The following is a 5,060-nucleotide window of genomic DNA, read 5'->3' as shown; positions in this document are numbered from 1 at the left end:
TTACTACTTCATTCAATAGCCTTTTCGTTCTTATCCTTAGCATGTGATGGTGATGACACTAATCAGATAACACAAAACTGATAAATGCCAACTTTCGTTGTACGAGTACCATTCTACCAGACATCCACAAAAGAGATAGAAGTTGAATAGTCACCAATTATATTGAGACCCTATATGTCTATAGAATTTGACAACATAACGGTTTAAGCACAAGTTAACTATCATGATTACAAAGGGCAAGTAAGATGGTTAAAATTACCTAAAAATCATGCATAACAAATACATGAACCTATGCTAGCATGACAAGTTCTAAATCTCTAAATTCACTGTCACTTCAGAAGAGATTAACACGCTATCTTATACGTTAGCTACGCACATAAGACGAATAAGCACAACCAATACTAGGATATCATACAATCACCACACACCAAGATATCGAAACAATTAATTATTGAAATCCATAAGTAAATCCGCTAGAATCCCATGACAACGATTAGCCCATAATTGAACTCATCGTCACCATGGGTTCCAATGAAAGCATGGTATAAACAAGGTCTTAATAAACTGAAAAATAATCAAAGTACGAATAAACGAGATCTAGGTTCAACAAGAACGAAAACGAGCATCCAAAGTTACAACTAATTCAAAGAATCACAAGTTGAAAACAGGATCTTCTTTTTCAAAGTTGTTCTGTGCTTCTAGGTCTTCTCCTTGGTATCCCAATATTCCCGGATGATGAAAACCCCTTTTTTTAAGTATATATACGCCCATATTGGACCTGGACCCTTAAAATCGTCAGATTCTACTTAAAAAAGGCTTTTTCAGCGAAATCAGCGAACTCAGCCGCGCATCAGCGGGCGGCCGCGCGGCACACCAGGCGGGCGCCTCCACCAGCGGGCGGCCGCGCGGCACACCAGGCGGGCACCTGAAGCCTGTCTGGAAAAATTCCGATGAATCTTGTTTTGGCCATATCTTGAGTTCTACTCGTCAGAATTAGGCGATTCAACTTCCCATGCAAAACTAACGAGATTTTCTACAACTTGACAATGTCCTTGGCTTCCAAATCTGATCAGTTTTCATCATATTTCCTTTAAAAACTCCTTTCTTCATTTAACTGATACCTGAAATGCAATAACACAAAAACACATCAAAATACCAACAACTTGAGTCCAAAACACCAATTTAAGCTTGTAATAAAGCATTCCAAGTGGATATAAAATCCACTTATCACACCCCAAAACTTGAATCGATGCTTGTCCTCAAGCATAAACAGACTCAAAACTACAAAACAAACCTAATGCATGAATGCAGCTACGTGAATGCAACTAAATGATAATGAAATCGATCCCCTCAGAATAAACATAACCAAATGAATAAGCCAATGCTTCTAAGAATGTAATGACTTAAAACAGAGTTTGAATAAATCCCACAAACCAACTCACAAACCAGAAAAGTGCGTGTATGGAATACTTAACAGATATCTCTCGATACTAGATCAATAACCATAACTTATCTATCATCGAAACAATTAATAGTTTATAAACAGAATAGACAATAAACGCATTATAAATCACAACACCTCCTTTCTACTAGAGTTATACTAGGATTTACACTATTATTGAACACATTGTAAAGATGCTTATTTAACCGTGCAATGAATGAGGTCCCAAAAGACTTATGCAATAATACCCATGTAGCGAGCGTTAGGTTAGCGGATCCCAGACTATAAAAGCCTTAGGTGACTAGGCACAAAGTCCCCTAGAACTTAAAACTCGAGTATTAAAGAGCCCACTATTGATCAATTATACATAAACACATACTTTTTTTTCTTTTTTTTCCAATAATTTCTAAATAAGTGTGTTTCGCTCCGTCTCATTCAACCCTAGACTACTCATAAAAATATGAGTCGGCTACTAACCATTTGACGCCTAGCCTTACAACAACTAGCAATGAAATCCAAGTTTTTCTCCAGATTAAAAAATCAGTGTTTTTATGTCATTACGAGATTATCACAAATTCTAAATATAACCAAGTAATTAAATCTCAACAACAAACAAGTATGATCATGATCTAGATCAAAAGCAACCTTATAAGACTTTGTGAAAATATTTATTTCTGGCATGCAATTCAATTCATTAGGACTTAAACATCCCTCTATTCGTCATCACCAAACTCATATCAACATCAACTTATCAAATATCATAGCTCATCTTAAGGGATCATGCTAAATATGCATACAAATGTAACTATATGAAATCACATAAAAATAAACAAATATGTCCTAAATGAACAATCATGCAAAAATACGAATGAACTACAACTAAACATGCAATATGAATCTATATGGACACACACTACTAATCCTTACATTATCACCCCCAAACTTAAAATTTTAAATTTCCTTATTGAAGGTAATAATAAGAATTTCAGGCATACCTAATTAGCAGGAGAGTCACCCTCGTCGGGTGGAGGATCAGGTGGCCAATCAACCTCGCCACCAGTGTCTCGAACAACAGTACCGAAAGCATGTGTCAAATCTTCAGCAAAATAATGATGAATGTCATGCATGGCCTCTAAACGCCTAGTCACTCGCCTGTACTGCTCATCACCAAGACCAATCCTATCAACTTCCTATGGTGCATGAGAGGGACCATCTGTAAGCATGGCAGAAACTAGTCGGTCACCCTCTACATCGTCAAAAGTATATCCAAACCCCTTGTCAGGGGGAGCACCTAAGAATGAATAACTCAAGTGATCTGGCATTCGGTTGAGCTCAAGTGTGGGAGCTTCTTGAATAAATGGTTCAAAACGCTCCTGGGAAGTTTTCAGCTCTGCTAACTCAAGAGAATCGAATGGCATTTTCAACTTCCTCTTCCACGAAAGTGCATCCAAAACCTGCAGGTGCTTTGCTCCTTCTTCATCTTCAATAAATGATTCCCCTATTAAGGATCTCTCTAAGGTATCTGACTTTGGAAATTGCTCAAGCTCCGAATTCATGACAGAGGCTACCCACTCTACTTTAAAGCACTCCTCTTTAGCTGTGGGTAACTTTATTTCCTTGAACACATTAAAAGTGACCTTTTGATCGTAAACCTTCATCGAAAGCTCTCCTTTTTGCACATCGATCATAGTTCAACCTGTAGCCAAGAATGGTCTCCCCAAGATAATGAGAATCTTCTTATCTTCCTCGAAATCAAGAATTACAAAGTCAGCAGGAAAGATGAGTTTATCCACCTTGACCAAGACATCCTCTACTATACCTCGTGGATAAGCGATGGAACGGTCAGCTAGTTGCAATGACATGAATGTTAGTTTCGGATCAGGAAGACCAAGCTTCTTGAAGATAGACAAGGGCATCAGATTGATGCTAGCTCCTAAATCACATAAACACTTGTAGAATGACAAGTTTCCAATAGTGCAAGGAATAGTGAAGCTTTCAGGATCTTTAAGCTTCGGAGGCAACTTCTGTTGCAGCACAACACTGCATTCCTCCGTGAGAGCAACGATCTATAAGTTATCGAGCTTCACTTTCGGAGAGAGAATACCTTTCATAAACCTCGCATAGCTAGGCATCTGTTCAAGAGCTTCAGCGAAAGGTACGTTGATATGAAGTTTTTTGAACACCTCCAAAAACTTCTCAAGCTGCTTATCCAGCTTTTTCTTCTGCAGCCTCTTAGGAAAAGGAGGTGGAGGATAGATCTGTTTCTCCCCTGTATTACCCTCAAGAAGAGTGTGTTCCATAGTTTTCTTCCTTTATTCCACTTCTGCTTCCTTCTGCACATCTTCTTCATCTAAAACTTCAGATTCTGGAACTTGAGATTTTTCAGGGCTTGCACCCTTCCCAGACCTTAATGTAATTGCCTTAACCTGCTCCTCTGCTTCCCTCTTGCCTGGAACTTCTGTATCACTAGAAAGCATTTCTGGTAGTCGATTTAACAAGGCGTTAGTAATTTGTCCTATCTGGTTCTCCAGATTCTGGATAAAAACAGCCTGGATTTGGCATATAAGAGCCTGGTTTTTGCACATAAGCCTCAACTCCTCTAATTCAGATTTTTCATTCGACGATAGACCTGCATGATGAGTTTGTTGTTGAAGTTGGAGTTGTTGTCTTGGTGCAAATTGTTGCTGAAAACCAGGAGGGTTGAATTATTTTGTTCCAAACTGCTGGAACTACTGTTGCATCGCATTCTGATTGTTGCTCCATCTGAAGGTAGGATGATTCCAGTTGTCAGGATGATAAGTGTCTGGAATTGGTTATTGCGATCTCTGATAGTTGCTCACAAACTGAGCTGATTCACTAGATATAGCGCAGTGCTCCGTCACATGCGAACCTGCACATAGCTCACAAACACATGTTATCTTATTAACACCATAGTTAGCCATATAATCGATCTTCATAGACAACGCCTTTAGTTGAGCAGTGATAGCCGTGGCTATATCCACTTCAAGACCTCCTGCTACCTTGCCATGTGGATATCTCTGGGTTGGATACTGATATTCATTAGCATCCATCAGTTCAATTAGATCATAAGCTTCCTCGTAGCTCTTTCCCCATAATGCTCTGCCTGCTGCTGCATCGAGCATGGGTCTGGACTGTGCTCCCAACCCATTGTAAAAACAAGTGATGATCATCCAATCAGGCATTCCATGATGAGGACACTTCCTAAGCATCTCCTTGTAGCGCTCCCAAGCTTCACTTAGCGATTCTCCCATTTGCTGCGCAAATTGAGTAATAGCATTCCTGAGTACAGCTGTCTTTGTCATAGGGAAGAATTTAGTAAGAAACTTCTGAGCAAGATCTTCCCAAGTAGTAATCGAACCAGCTGGTAGATAGTGTAACCAGCTCTTAGCCTTGTCCCTTAGAGAGAATGGGAACAGTCTCAGCTTCACAGCATCTTCAGAAACACCGTTAAACTTGAAAGTGTGGTAGATCTCAATGAAATCCCTAATGTGCATATTGGGATCTACAGTTGGAGAACCCCCAAACTAGATTGAATTCTGTACCCATTGAATTATTCCAGGCTTGATCTCAAAGGTACTAGCTGTGATAGCTGGCCTGA

The 5,060-nt window shown here is 39.4% G+C and overlaps 1 non-coding gene across 1 annotated transcript; it reads left to right on the top strand.

Annotated features, from left to right (window-relative positions):
• Positions 1-4,642: 4,642 nt before the first annotated feature.
• LOC141699869 (small nucleolar RNA R71) lies at positions 4,643-4,749 on the top strand. Its single transcript, XR_012566139.1, has one exon. It is a non-coding gene; the product is annotated as a small nucleolar RNA R71 (small nucleolar RNA).
• The last annotated feature ends 311 nt before the right edge of the window (positions 4,750-5,060 follow it).

Source organism: Apium graveolens, unplaced genomic scaffold, assembly GCF_009905375.1.
Source record: "Apium graveolens cultivar Ventura unplaced genomic scaffold, ASM990537v1 ctg1435, whole genome shotgun sequence".
Taxonomy (NCBI): Eukaryota; Viridiplantae; Streptophyta; class Magnoliopsida; order Apiales; family Apiaceae; genus Apium; species Apium graveolens.
This window is presented reverse-complemented; position numbering and strand designations above follow the sequence as displayed.